Source organism: Salvelinus alpinus, chromosome 22 (genome assembly GCF_045679555.1).
Source record: "Salvelinus alpinus chromosome 22, SLU_Salpinus.1, whole genome shotgun sequence".
In the NCBI taxonomy this organism is placed as follows: domain Eukaryota; kingdom Metazoa; phylum Chordata; class Actinopteri; order Salmoniformes; family Salmonidae; genus Salvelinus; species Salvelinus alpinus.
Window position 1 is genome coordinate 18,162,787 of NC_092107.1, and position 16,278 is coordinate 18,179,064.

The 16,278-nt window shown below is 41.8% G+C and overlaps 1 long non-coding RNA gene across 1 annotated transcript; it reads right to left on the reverse strand.

Moving 5' to 3' along the window:
• Positions 1-214: 214 nt before the first annotated feature.
• LOC139549164 (uncharacterized) lies at positions 215-9,732 on the reverse strand. The gene is made up of 4 exons (XR_011669842.1): positions 9,412-9,732; positions 9,123-9,240; positions 5,524-5,648; positions 215-1,690 (listed from the first exon to the last, which is right to left on the reverse strand). It is a non-coding gene; the product is annotated as an uncharacterized lncRNA (long non-coding RNA).
• Between the last annotated feature and the right edge of the window lie 6,546 nt (positions 9,733-16,278).

A 16,278-nucleotide genomic window follows, 5' to 3' on the forward strand; every position in this document is an offset into this window, starting at 1 on the left:
AATTGGATGTATGCATTGCAAGACTAATGAGTTTATAATGAATATGCTGATTTCAGATATGACTAATTGGTCAAAATGTAAATCCTTGCAGTAGTATAGTAGTATGACATCGTGTGTAGGCCTATATGACAAGGACAAAAAAAAAAACACCCTGTAGATATTTATGATGTTTATCATATTTTTTACATCAATACTAATGGCATTTAAATGGAACCATGGCAGGGGTCTATAATAACTGCTCCTGTGTGTACAAAAAGTAGAGATATATCAATAATTCTTAATTGCGTTTGTGTGCCATATTGCAATATTCAGTCAGTGTTGTATCTTTTCGTCCTTTCATTTATTTGCACACAAAAAAGTCAGGACAACAGTTGGAAAAAGTTGGATCAGTAAAAAATGCGGTCCACCAAAATAAAATCCACATGGCTTTATCCATGTGCTCCCTCTTGTGGAGACAAATTGCATCATGAAACCACATTGTAAACTACTGTACTACAACCATCATCACACGCCTAATGGACTTTATGGGGAGAGTAAAACTGGTTTCACGATACATTGAGTACATTAAGTGTAACAGTATAACTTTAAACCGTCCCCTCGCTCCGACACGGGCGCGAACCAGGGACCCTCTGCACACATCAACAACTGACACCCACGAAGCGTCGTTACCCATCGCTCCACAAAAGCCGCGGCCCTTGCAGAGCAAGGGGAAACCCTACTTAAGTCTCAGAGCAAGTGACGTAACTGATTGAAACGCTACTAGCGCGTACCCGCTAACTAGCTAGCCATTTCACATCCGTTACATAAGTATACAGTACCCTAAAAAAAATGCAGATGAAAAAAAGTTTCAAAGTAACACAATTGTTGTATATATATGCAGGTAAATCCAGGGTCTTTCCAGTCTGGAGCTGTTGTACCAGTCATGGTGGTCCGACATGTATGACTTCCTCTTGGGGAAGGCTGTATCCATGTTGCCCCATTTCTCTGGCTTTGGTGGTGCTCAAGTCCATGTTCCTGTGGCATAGGGTTTCCACTGTGGCACCAGCACACAAGCATTTACCCACCGGGTTTGGCAAGTACATGGGCAACAGTGGGCATCGTAGAAGTCTGCCTTGGCACAGGCAGCTACGTAGATGGATCAGCTGACTCAGGATCTGGTTCAGCCTCTGTTTGATGATGACAGAGAGGGCACTGAATAGGGAGTAGGTACAGCATACCCACAGGAGCATGAGGATGCAGGTAGGTTCCACTGGGGGCTCCTCCGTAAGACTCTTCCTGGTTGCTCACCAGGTTCCTGAAGCCCACCGTATTGAAGGCCACGAAGCAGAAGTACAGGGATTTGAGCAGCTCCAGCCCTCCATGGCTGAGTAGAGAGTGAAGCACCGCACGCCAACACCAGGGCAGCAGCAAACAGTATGAGAGTGACGGTATACACAAAGGACCTTGACCCCTCTTTCCCACCCTCCATGTCTCTTTCCTCTCCTCCCCCCTCGGGTTGGTTGCTCTTGCCCCCTAGCCTGATGTGTGTTCTCCTCCGGTGGCACCATCACATGAGAAAGCCCAACATGGTGACAACCCTCTCCAGGAAGAGTCTGAAGAAGAGGATGGTGGCAGAGCAACCCAGCAGGCCGTAGATTACCAGGAGGACTATCCCATCTGTGGTGGATTGGGTCGTCATCCCAAAACCTGTCTGAGGGAAACGGAGAGAGAGAGAGTTTAATCTGTATGAGAAATCTAATTTCAGACAAGATCTCTTTTATTATGTCAGGTCATTTGGATAAGATTTTGAAACTTAATCTCAGAAATCACACTATTCCAATCAGCCGTTTAGAGGCAATTGTTAGAGTCAGAGGTCAAAGAATTTCAGGGTTGTGTGTGATTGTATTTCATCATCAAACATAAAAGTTCATGTGTAAAACTAGGTTGAACATGGTACTAAGGTCTTTGCCTACAAGCATCATCTGTCACACTACGAAATGAGCACATACCGGTAGTAAATATGCAGGCTGTTGAAAAAGGAAATTGATCCACAGTCGATTGTGTCAACCGCTCCCACCGTTTCTGTGTTTATAAAGTGGACACTGATAAGAGTGGTAGAATGTGGCTGTAAAATGATGACTGCACCTCTGCAACTTAGGTTGGTAAATAGTCTCTCCCCTTTCATATTTGTTTGTGGTTTCTACTGTATATGAAATGTTACCTATATTATTACCTGTTGGGGTTTTCCCATTTTTAGACCTCTTATGTCATGCACATTCCCCACAGAAGAGACCCTGTAGTTATTACAGTAGACATGGTAACACTGTTTGACAAATATCAAATCAGTGTAGATGAAGGGGAGGCAACAGGTTAAACCTCTACAGGATCGGTGTCCCGTCCATGGGACGGTTGAGCTAACGTAGGCTAATGTAATTAGCATGAGGTTGTAAGTAACAAGAACATTTCCCAGGACAGACATATCTGATATTGGCAGAAAGCTTAAATTCGTGTTAATCTAACTGCACTGTACAATTTGCAGTAGCTATTGAAGTGAAATAATACCATGCTATTGTTTGAGGAGAGTGCAGAGTTTTGAACTTGAAAAGTTATTAATAAACAAATTAGGCACATTTGGGCAGGCTTTGTAAGGTTCTGCTTTTCTTTTGTTAGTCAACCTTTCTTTTTCTTTGTGTTCTGGAACTTAGCCCAGTCTTTCATTTTTGATTTCACCCGTGTTCGTTTCTCACCTGGTTTCATCAGCTCCCTATTTAGTTCAGTTCTTTCTGGTTATGCTTTTGACTGCCTACCTGTGTTTGACCATTGCCTGCCTGTGACCACGATTCCTGCCTGTGACCACGATTCCTGCCTGTGACCACGATTCCTGCCTGTGACCACGATTCCTGCCTGTGACCACGATTCCTGCCTGTGACCACGATTCCTGCCTGTGACCACGATTCCTGCCTGTGACCACGATTCCTGCCTGTGACCACGATTCCTGCCTGTGACCACGATTCCTGCCTGTGACAACGATTCCTGCCTTTTGCGAAGGCTCAATAAACATCTGCTGCGCTCTGCGCGTGAATCTACACCTTTTTCTCCCTGAGTATTCATTACAGTCTTGATGCGCCGAAGTCAACAGGTGTAGACCTTTAGACCTTACTGTGAAATGCTTACTTACAAGGCCTTAGATGTGGGTGTCATTTTAGGTGAAAATTGAAAAAAGGGGCGGATCCTTAATAGGTTTTAACTAATAGCAAAGAAAAGTTTTGGAATTGACCTAATCAAGACCAAATTAAATCTGTGTGACATACCCTTTGGATATATCATTTTAGAATGTCAGTGTACTAGCTAGTACACAGTGCAGGTTTTAATCATGACCAGAGGGACCGCCTAAGTGCCAAATGATCCTAGGTAAAACAGCATAATTATACAGTTCTGGTGAGAACTGCCTAAACGTTTCACAAACTCATCCATGTTGAGGGAGCGTGCCCTTCTTGACTCAACACTGAGAATTCCAAGGTGACTTAACCTGTCATCAACCATTGTTGTCCTAAGGTGGGTTTTAATCCGTTTTAAAGCTGAGAAGCTTCTCTCGCAAGAAGCACAGCAGACTAGTGTAACAGAAATCTTACAAAGTCAAAATAGCTCATGGAAGACCTCTTTATAAGGTTCTAGAAACACAACAAAGTTATTAAGGAGGGGAGACTGTCTGTCCCTTCCACTTTCCGCTCTCCTATCAAGAAGCCGCTTGGTTTGATGAACCTCATGTTTGAGGTCCTCTAAATCTGACTCAAAGGTCTGAGCAAAGGCAAACAGAGGCTCCACATTCAAGAATGTCGTACTCTTTGATTTGAGAGACTTGACCCCTTGGACTCTCTTGCAATTCTTTGAAAAACGCCTCTGCAGCTCAGCTGTGAGACTGCCAAGCACCTGATAAAAGATAGCTCTTTGGAAGCTCTCACCATCACTTTGGTCACTATTTTTCTGTCCTACAGTGCTCATCAATGAGTCGTGAAATCTTAAGCTTGTTTTAGGCTGTCTTTCACACACAGTTTGTACACTTATTTTGCAGTGCTCTGCAATCTCCAAAGTAACCCTTTGTAGTCCTACTTCTGTAGTCCTGTAATGTGTCTGTAAGGGCACCTACTAGATCCACAGCCCTTGCTAGATCAAGAGAGCTTGATTGGAGCATGTCAGAAAGACATTAGGCATCACCAAGCACTTTACAAAAGGTAACCAAAAGCCCTGTGAAATGTAAATCCTTGCCTCTACTGATCTATCACCACTATTTTCATGTGTGATATCCTGTAGCACTCTCAGAACTTCTGGAAGACTGTCCCTCAGATTACGGCATGCCCACCTTACATCCGTAAGTCTCTGTAGTTCCCTGGTCTGCTGCTGTGGCTACAGCTCTTTCTGAACTGCAAGCCACTTGAGATGAACGTACGAGCCAGATACAAAAAAAGTTACCTGCCTCAGGCATTGATTTTACAGCATCGACAAGAACCAAATTCAAACAATGTGCATTACAGTGCACATAAAATGCAAATCTTGCACTGTTTTTAATCTGTGCAGACACACCAGAATGCTTTCCGCTCATGACGGATGCACCGTCATAGCCTTGCCCCACAAGATTATTTCTGTAGTCCAGACCATGTTTTCAAGGCAATCAATTATCCTTTTCTGAAAGCATCTAAGCTTTCAGCTGACTGAAAGTGTAAAAAGCTGTTGTGGATGGCCCCGTTTTAATAGTACCTCACAACTAAAGACGTGTTCTTTTTTCTTTAAATCTTTGGTTTCATCTGCAATTACACTAAAACTTCACTTTGTACCATCTCAGCTAAGCCCTCAAGAACTTCGTTCTGGATTTGGTGGCTTGTGTACTTAGCATTGCCACATGCATTCATCATTTTCTCTATGAGAGGGTCAAAATTACCCTTGTTGTGAGAGTCAAACTCTCAATGACCTCTCTGCGCTATATTTTGAGTGGTAGTTAATAGGTACACATATGCAATTGTTTTAATTACAGTTTTCCTCCACTTTCTTTCTCCGGTACTCATTTATGATATCTAACATTGATGAGTGACTGTCAATAGCCCTTTTATGCTGATTCCAAGCATACATAGCATTGATATGATGCTCTGCCTTCGAATGGAGCTTAAACCCAGAATCTTTAAACAGCGCCTTTTTCCAGTTACAAAAACCTAACTGTGATGTGAAGCCAGATTCAGGTGTATTGGGCAGAGAAAAATGCCTACAGGTGAAACAATAAGTCGAATCTTGACTTACAGAATATTCAAGCCATGAATTGTCCTTATACCAGGAGCTGTTGAAAGCCCTTTTCCTAGTACCATGCTGAGTTCTGGAAAACGTTTTCAAACACGGCTGTACAGGACCCTCTTCTCTGGATCTTGAAATGTCTGAATTACATGTTAAATAATGTGTCATAGCTCTATGGAAATGTATAATTTAGGGATCCACAAAATTAGATTCTAACAGGTGCTAAAACTAAAATGTGTAGTTTAAAGTATAGACCTGGCCTACCATTGGGTCCTTTTGGAACAGCATATCTGGTGCTTGATGCAGTTGGGAGGGGCTCCCATCTCCTGGCAGCTCTGACTCATTGTCTTGCTCAGAGCCAGAGGTCTCTGTGTCATCCCTTGATACATCTATTACATTAAAATAACAGAAGAACCATTAGCGTATAATCACAATAAAAATGCCAATGCCATCAAAACAAGAACACACATGAATCAACAACCAACATTTTAAAGTGAGGCTTAAATCTGACTAATCATCTATTACAAGCCGAAGCTAAACTTACATTTTGAACTGGGCATCTGACTGCGTGGTAGATGCTCTGACCTGGTGGTGGTAGACTGGGTCCTTGTGAAGTCTGACCACACTGACTCTGGCTACTCTGACTCTGGGGTCCGGTGGTGATGCAAGGCCTTGGGTCTGTCTGCACCTGATCTGCCTGTTTGTGCTTCTTTAAAAATAAGTCCGAAATCTCTCCCTTTCTTTTCATTGACCCTATGCAAAAATAAGAGTCTATGGTTACATCTAAGCATCCAATTACCCACATTTTAGTCCAATCTCAATAACAAATCTCCATTATCATAACTGTACCTTAAAATCAACTATTAGCTTAAGTTACTATTTATATCATGGCTAGCCCTACTCTGCAGTAAGTAACTTAGCTAGCTATAATTTCTTACACCTTTACGATAGCCTGTTTGCTATCTGCAAACTGTGGTCATCTTTTGAGTAACGTTAACAGATTGATAATAACAATTGTTCATTTTGAGTTCAAGAACAAAAATCTAACTGAGTTAATGAATTTCCAATTGTGGAACACTGACAGCTGTAGCCTACTAGTCACCCCACATTAGCTAAACATTCGAATAATGTAACTTACAACACTGCACATGCGTGTATTACTAGCACAGATGTAAACAATGTTAGTCTAAATTGAGAAGCCCTCTCTTACCTGATTAACTGTCTGTTAATGGAGCCAAAGGTCTAACGTTAACTTACACAGCGACACAACTTTCATAAAATTTGTTCAGGAAACCTAAACCTTAAAATTTACTTCAAAACTGAAGCCTTTGCCAATCGTGAAAAGAGCTCGTGGAGCTGTGGATATAGTCTCTCTTCTGTATGGTTCTTATTCTTCTGTATTTCGCAACGTTTTATTCTTTCTTCCTCGATTTGAAAAATGCGCCGCCGAACGTCAAAATAAATGCTTCTTTCAGCAAGAGCCGCGCCACCTTCCTGTTCAATTGAGCACAGCACAACAAGGGGAGTCCAAAAAATGTATTGTATGCTGTGGCATAAATTATATAATATGCCAGGGAGATATGTATTCTGTAGCTAATAAAGTAATACTAAATGTATGTGGTGTAGTAAGATGTTAGCGCATGTGCCACACCCTAATAATTTGGTCTATTTACTCCACTTAATTTCGCCTACTGTTCTGACTTGGTGGTGCACATGTAGCCTATAACCTGTTTTAGGGAAATGTAATCATCGAATATTGGAAGAGCTTTCATTGTCTGCTTATATTACCCCTTAACTTATCCTACGGTTCTGACTTGGTGTACAGTGAGAACACTAAGAATGGCCCATGTTCTGAATTATGTCGCTGTACATTCCAAAAGGGCTAAGCAAATACATTTGAAGTCAGAAGTTTTACACCTTAGCCAAATACATTTAAACTCAGTTTCACAATTCCTGACATTTAAGCCTAGTAAAAAATCCCTGCTTTAGGTCAGTTAGGAACAACACTTTATTTTAATAATGTGAAATGTCAGAATAATAGTAGAGAGAATGATTTCAGCTTTTATTTCTTTCATCACATTCCCAGTGGGTCAGAAGTTTACACACACTCAATTAGTATTTGGTAGCATTGCCTTTAAATTGTTTAACTTGGGTCAAACTTTTCGGTTAGCCTTCCACAAGCTTCCCACAATGAGTTGGGTGAATTTTGGCCCACTCCTCCTGACAGAGTTGGTGTAACTGAGTCAGGTTGGTAGGCCTCCTTGCTTGCACAGACTTTTTCAGTTCTGCCCACAAATTCTCTGTAGGATTGAGGTCAGTGATGGCCACTCCAATACCTTGACTTTGTTGTCCTTAAGCCATTTTGCCACAACTTTGGAAGTTTGCTTGAGGTCATTGTCCATTTGGAAGACCCATTTGCGACCAGGCTTTTAACTTCCTGACTGATGTCTTGAGATATTGCTTCAATATATCCACATAATTTTCCATCCTCATAATGCCATCTATTTTGTGAAGTGCACCAGTCCCTCCTGCAGCAAAGCACCCCCACAACATGATGCTGCCACCCCCGCGCTTCAGTTGGGATGGTGTTCTTCGGCTTGCAAGCCTCCTTTTTTCCTCCAAAAATAACGATGGTCATTATGGCCAAACAGTTCTATTTTTGTTTCATCAGACCAGAGGACATTTCCCCAAATAGTATAATCTTTGTCCCCATGTGCAGTTGCAAACTGTAGTCTGGCTTTTTTATGACGGTTTTGGAGCAGTGTCTTCTTTGCTCAGGCCTTTCAGTTTTTTTATTTCACCTTTATTTAACCAGGTAGGCTAGTTGAGAACAAGTTCTCATTTACAGCTGCGACCTGGCCAAGATATAGGTTATGTCGATATAGGACTCGTTTTACTGTGGATATAGATACATTTGTACCTGTTTCCGCCAGCATCTTCACACGGTCCTTTGCTTTTGTACTGGGATTGATTTGCACTTTTCGCACCAAAGTACGTTCATCTTTAGGAGACAGAACACGTCTCCTTCCTGAGCGGTTTGACGGCTGCGTGGTCCCATGGTGTTTATACTTGCGTACTATTGTTTTTACAGATGAACGTGGTATCTTCAGGCGTTTGGAAATTGCTCCCAAGGATGAACAAGACTTGTGGAGGTCTATAATTTTTTTTCTGAGGTCTTGGCTGATTTCTTTATTTTCCCATGATGTCAAGCAAAGAGGCACTGAGTTTGAAGGTAGGCCTTGAAATACAGCCACAGGTACACCTCCAATTGACTCAAATTATGTCAATTAGCCTATCAGAAGCTTCTAAAGCCATGACATATTTTCTGGAATTTCCAAGCTGTTTAAAGGCACAGTCAACTTCGTGTAAAAGAGTGTTCTGACCCACTGGAATTGTGATACAGTGAATTATAAGAGAAATAATCTGTCTGTAAACAATTGTTGGAAAAATTACTGTCATGTACAAAGTAGATGTCCTAAACGACTTGCCGAAACTATAGTTTGTTAACAAGAAATTTGTGGAGTGGTTGAAAAACGAGTTATAATGACTCCAACCTAAGTGTATGTAAACTTCCGACTTCAACTGTAGTTATATTGACTACGTCTGTCGTAGCTTGCTCATTAATGTCTTAATCGAAATTACAGATCGCCTCTTATCTTCGTCGTCCCCTTATATCATAGTTTGTACATCAGAAACCACAATTGTTTAAGCAAGTCAGCCATATCAGCTATGTTAAGGTTAAGCTCATAAAAGTAGTCCACCACAATCTTATATGGCACCGGCCGCCACTGGATTCAACCACAGAGTCAAATTGAAAGTAAATTCAAGTGCGACACTCACAACTGCACTGTTCTCAGACTTACCGCTTGTTTCATGGCCTCAGTATTGAGTAATTGCATCTGTATAAATTCAGACAGGCATGCAACTTCCCGGGAACCGTACTATGGGTCTCCGGCCTGCCCTCAGACATGGTACATTTTTCTGTATTCCCAATAAACAGACTTCAGTCAATAATTAACATTTACATGGAACATACATTAGTGACATTCCTCAAATAGCAAACAAGAATCAACCATTTTCCTCCTAGAGTCAGACATCGAGGTCAAGCACAAGTTACACAAAAGGGCTAGGTAGACAAAAACAACTACCCACCCCCCAAACAGGTCTGGCCACCTCCTAGAGATCCCGAAGCAGACATACCACCTCTCTTAGGAGATGTCTGGCAGTCTAACTGTCTGAATGCCTCTGACTGGAAAAAGAGAAGTGATGTACAGAATGGGAGGAGACCCTTGGCAGCGAGGAGACCCTTGGCTGGGAGGAGACCCTTGGATGCAGCGGTAGACGCCCTGTTGAAATATGTCTGGAAGTCTGTGGCTGCCCACAGAATTCTCCAACATCTGGCATTCACACATTGCACACACGCTTTGTATTAGCATCCATCCATGTCTCAGACAAACATAAAAAGATGCACACCCAGTCTCAGACAGTGGGAAAACACTTTCCGCAGTTATAATACAAACACGTACATGCACACACACACACACACACACACACACACACACACACACACACACACACACACACACACACACACATTGGAGGCTGGATACATTCTGTTGAAGATGAAGTGATCTAATCTTTAGCCTTTAGGCACTCTGAACTGTGCCACTCTGAACTGTGCTTGCAGACAGTGATAACCTCACGTCTTTGGGATAAACTGCCTGGCTAGGTTCATCTACCTATAGTTTCACCCTACAGAGCAACTCACTAGTGTCCGTTGCAGCAAATTTTATCCTGAGGGTAGAAGGTCTCTTTTCCACAGCAGTGTTTGCCTGGATTGTTGAGATGAACACGTGACTCACACACCATGTCACAGGATGGCAGATACAAGTGGCCACCTGGGGAGCACTGGTGCCCAGCCTCCACCCCACGGTGCAAAGTCTGGTTACAGCACAGCACCCCTCGGTCCACTACACCATATGGAGTTGTACCGCAGTACTGGGAGAGAGACAAAACAGTCAGCAGGGTATCAACACACATACAACATGAATAACAGACACATATACAGACATGAATACAGACAGCTTCATGCCAACACACTGTAGCATGCACATACCCAAAGTTCACATGCTAGAGAAGAGTGTAACTTTCTTACCAGGTGACCTGTGCCCATACTCCACTGACAGTGCTGTGATAGAAGAGAGACTGAAAGAGAGCTCGTTATCCGTCGTCTGACACACTCACAACAGAGCTGCTTTACCGCTTGGGGCTTACGGAACTAACTGTGCAGACAAAACTGACATAATACAGCATATATTTTTTTATTTTACATTTATTTAACTGGGTAAGTCAGTTAAGAACAAATTCTTATCTACAATGATGCCTACCAGGGAACAGTGGGTTTACTGCCTTATTCAGCGCCAGAACAGATTTTTTACCTTGGCTCAGGGATTCAAACCAGCAACCTTTTGGTTACTGGCCCAACGCTCTAACCACTAGGCTACCTGCCACCCAAAGTAAAGCAAACACCACTATGAAGAGTCATTCATACTGGCAAATCATGGGGCATATTTTCTCCCTGATAGACAGGTAGCACTCTAGGACATTGACAATGAATATAGGACACTCACTTCCCACTAGGGACAATGGGTCTGTGGACAACATGTCATTTCAGCCTTGTCTTATGTCACTTTTAGTTATTTTGACCATTTAAAAAAATGCACAGATACATCCCTGTAGTGTACAGCATTGTCTTCATGCCTTGACCAACAGCAACTCAACAGACAGATGGATAATTTAGCTGTTTGACTTGACTTTGAGATCAGAATTAAACCTAACGCGGTGGAGGATGTTCAATGAACTAGGCTTTAGCTGTAGGCCTTAGGTCTGTGGGTTAACGGACAGGTTGTCTCCAAGCACCCTATTGGACAGCTTCCCGGCACAGCAGATCTTGATGTCTGGATTGTCAACCTGAGACAAAGCTAGCACCATGGTAGTGATTAGATCAAGATTGGATAATGATTTGTCTAACCTGGCAGCATATACTGTACATACAGTAAAAGCAGCATCCATACAATAGTGTGATGACTGCTGAACAAAACTGGTCGTCTGTTAGAAAATGGACTTCTCTTTCAACCAACATATTTTGTACATTACAGCCTTGTAGAGAAATGTTAAAAGAAAAAACAAATTCCTTTTTGGAGTTACCCAACGCCTACATAATTTCCAGCAGCTGCCAAGATGTTACGAAACCATGTACTGTTAGGTGTACGATAGCATCTGCTAACCGCTTTGATGCTCAAGAGGGCTACATTAAAGAGGTTCTGGTTGTTGTAGGGCTGTTGCGGTGACTGACGCAGTCGATTACATTATCGCCACACCAGATCCAGTCATGACTACATCCCCTTAACCGTTCAGTCACGGTAATCTCCTATTAACTCTGCACGTGAATGGCGCTGATGGGTTGGTAGTACCCATCTCGCTAACGTCACAGCCCAGCTCTCAGATGTGTCAAACAATGGAGTCCACACGTTGGCAGTTAAGTATCAAAAATATGAATTAAAAACTAAACGTATCAAACTACAAAGGAAAACTAAACTATGTAGTGTGAAAGTTGGCATGCGTGGGGTGTAATGGAGAAGGTAAAATGTGTGTAAGTGTTGAAGGGTGCACCTAATCAAAAGAAAATAACAAAATCAACCAGATCACAAAATGGTGCTTGAGGAAAGAGAGCAAAAATTCCATCAACAACAAAATATAAAAACTACAAGACAGCTATAAATACATTACATCATGTCAATACAACAAGTTATACTTGTTACATTACAACCGTTTTAAACTGCCCTATCGGCACCAGGGAATCCAGGTGTGAATTGTTTTGTATGGTATTCCAGAACTGCAGCGGGTTGAAACTAAAGATGGATTTACCAGACTTTGTGGAGACAAGCAGGACCTCAAGAATGAACCAACCCTGTGAATGGGTTTGGTATCTCATATTTCACCAGGGAAGTGAGCTATGTTGGAAGCTTGTGGAGCAGAGCTTTGAAAAACATGAAGGGAGTAATGAAGTGATCTAGGGAAATTTAGTCCAGCTGACCTTCTGATACAAGATGCAGTGATGAGTATTAAAACTGTCACCTGTAATAAAGTGAAGGGCAATATGGTAGACAGCATCCAATGGTATCAGAAGTGGCTGCTGCATTCTGGTAAATGGTGTCACCATAGTCAAGAACTGGCAGGAAATTTGACTGCACAATTTGCTTCTTGCTGTTCATGGAGAGGCAAGATCTATTTCTAAAAAAGAAGCCAACTTTAATTCTTAGCGTTTTAACTAACTCATCCGTACGTTTTTTAAACGTTAGATCTTTATCAATCCAAATGCAAGGATATTTACATTCAATCAGTGAATATGTAGCCCATCAGACATTTTTCTGTGAATTAGAGAACATATGTTTAGTTTTTCCCGCATTAAGTACAAGTTATAAATCAACAAGGCTTTCTGTAATACAACAAAATCAGGTTGCAGTTCTAACGTAGAGTACCAGTCAAAAGTTTGGACATTGTCATGTGTGCTCCCTCTCCGGTCTCTAGGTCACCAGGCTGCTCGTTATGGCGCACACCTTTCACCATCGGTACGCGCGTCATTAGACTCACCTGCACTCCATCACTTCCTTGATTACCTTCCCTATATATGTCACTCCCTTCGGGCCCTTCCTCAGGCGTCATTGTTTCTGTTTCTTGTCTGTGCGCTGTTCTTGTTATGGATTATGTTTTCATTTATTAAACGATTCACTCTGAACTTGCTTCCTGACTCCCAGCGCACACATTACAGACACACCTACTCATTCAAGGGTTTTTATTTTTTACTATTTTATACATTGCAGAATAATAGTGAAGACCTCAAAACTATGAAATAACACATATGGAATCATGTAAAAACCAAAAAAGTGTTAAATAAATATAATAAATATATTTTACATTTGCGATTTTTCAAATAGCCAACCTTTGCCTTGACAGCTTTGCACACTTGGCATTATCTCAACCAGCTTCATGAGGTAGTCACCTGGAATGCATTTCAATTAACAGGTGTGCCTTCTTAAAAGTGTATTTGTGGAATTTCTTTCCTTCTTAATGCGTTTGATCCAATCAGTTGTTACAAGGTGGGGTACATAGAAGATAGCCCTGTTTAGTAAAAGACCAAGTTATGATATTATTTCAAGAACTTTGAAAGTTTCTTCAAGTTCAGTCGCTAAAACCATCAAGCGCTATGTTGAAATTGGATCTCATGAGGACCGCCACAGGAATGGAAGACCCAGAGTTACCTCTGCTGCAGAGGATAAGTTCATTAGAGTTACCAGCCTCAGAAATTGCAGACCAAATAAATGCTTCACAGAGTTTAAGTAACAGACACATCTCAACATCAACTGTTCAGAGGAGACTGTGTGAATCAGGCCTTCATGGTCGAATTGCTGCAAACAAACCACCACTAAAGGACACCAATAAGAAGAAGATACTTGCTTGGGCCAAGAAACACGAGCAATGGACATTAGACCGGTGAAAATAGGTGCTTTGGTCTGGAGTCCAAATTGGAGAGTTTTGGTTCCAACCGCCATGTCTTTGTGAGATGCGATGTGGGTGAACGGATGATCTTCGCATGTGTGGTTCCCACCATGAAGCATGGAGGAGGAGGTGTTATGGCACACTTAACCAGCATGGCTACCACAGCATTCTGCAGCAATACGCCATCCCATGTGGTTTGGGCTTAGTGGGACTATCATTTGTTTTTCAACAGGACAATGACCCAACACACCTCCAGGCTGTGTAAGGGCTATTTTACCAAGAAGGAGAGTGACGGAGTGCTGCATCAGATGACCTGGCCTCCACAATCCCCCGACCTCAACCAAATGGTTGAGATGGTTTGGGATGAGTCGGACCGCAGAGTGAAGGAAAAGCGGTCAACAAGTGCTCAGCATATGTGTGAACTCCTTCAAGACTGTTGGAAAAGCATTCCAGGTGAAGCTGGTTGAGAGAATGCCAAAGCTGTCATCAAGGCAAAGGGTGGCTATTTGAAGAATTTCAAATATAAAATATATTTGGATTTGTTTAACAATTTTTTGCTTACCACATGATATCATATGTGTTATTTCATAGTTTTGATGTCTTCACTATTATTCTACAATGTAGAAAAGTGGAAATAAAGAAAAACCCTTGAATGAGTTGGTGTTCTAAAACTTTTTACATGTAGTGTAAATGCTTTGATTTCTAAGACATTCTAAGGTTTGTATCAGCCACAACTGAAGCTGCGAAATAACTACATTTAGAGTTTAGGACCCTTTCTTAAATGACTACTTTTATGCTCAACATTTATGCTCAACATTGCGCACTTGGGAATGGGAATAATATCCTTGTTATTTTATTCAGTTCAATTATTTTCATCTTACTATAAAATCATGTAATGTAAAATAATGGCACTGGATTTATAAGCATGTCTTGTGTGCTAAATGAACTAGCCTACAGCCTAGGCTGCCATTGGAATGGCACATAGCCAGATAACATACAGTAGGCCAACTCAGAATATGCTATTCTGTTCTTCTGAAATACATTTTCTTCATATCATAATGTCTAGACCTGCCTAAAAGAAATAATTGATTTATTGTGATGGTGTATATTAAATTTATTAATTATTGTTTTTTAAAATTTAGATATTCCACAGGGGCGCATTAGCGGTTTGTATAAACAGGCAGGTGGCCTGTGACACAAGTCAGTATTCGACGTCCATCCATGTCTGAGGACGTCAGGAGATGACATGGAAACCGGCCACTAGGGGCAACAGTTAGTGCTGTTAGCTTCTAGTAGGTTTCAGTTTTGCTAGAGTGCTGTGGACAGGGATGGCAGATGGGTGCAAGCATCTGCTTCTGGTTCCAAAGGTTGCATGTTTTTGATGTTTTTGTTTTAAGCCTATCCCAGACCTTAACCCTTACCTTAACCATTTGGAGTTAATGCCTAACCTTAAGAATTCTGAGTTAATGCCTAATCCTGACCCTAACCTTAAAATTCTGAGTTAATGCCTAAACTTAACATTAAACAGTTTGAAATGTGCCATTTTGAACAACTACGTCATTTGAAGTTTGAAAAACATGTATGAATGCCTAATTCAATCAAATGTATTTATAAAGCTTACATCAGCTGATGTCACAAAGTGCTGTACAGACCCCTGCCTAAAACCCCAAACAGCAAACAAAGCAGGTATAGAAGCATGGTGGCTAGGAAAAACTCCCTAGAAAGGCCAGAACCTAGGAAGAAACCTCGAGAGGAACCAGGCTATGAGGTGTGGCCAGTCCTCTTCTGGCTGTGCCGGGTGGAGATTATAACAGAACATGGCCAAGATGTTCAAATGTTCATAGATGACCAGCAGGGTCAAATAATAATAATCACAGTGGTTGTCGAGGGTGCAACAGGTCAGCACCTCAGGAGTAAATGTCAGTTGGCTTTTCATAGCCGATCATTCACAGTATCTTTACTGCTCCTGTTGTCTCTAGAGAGTTGAAAACAGCAGGTATGGACAGGTAGCACGTCCGGTGAACAGGTCAGGGTTCCATAGCCGCAGGCAGAACAGTTGAAACTGGAGCAGCAAGCAAGAAATCAGCAAGAAATCATCAGGCCAGGTAGTCCTGAGGCATGGTCCTAGGGCTCAGGTGCTCAAAAAAGAAAGAAAGAGAGAAAGAGAGAGAAAGAGAAAGAATTAGAGAGCGCATACTTAAATTCACACAGGACACCGGATAAGACAGGAGAAATACTCTAGATATAACAGACTAACCCTAGCCTCCCGACACAAACTACTGCAGCATAATTCTGAGTGAGATTGTGAGAGCTTGTAGTATATGCGTGGATGCCAGTAGATGCTAAACAAGTACAATTTTCTTGACTGATATTGACCACACATCGTGTTTGATATCAAACAGCTGTTTAAACTTCTTCGGGCTAGGGGGCAGTATTTTCACGCACGGATGAAAACCGTGC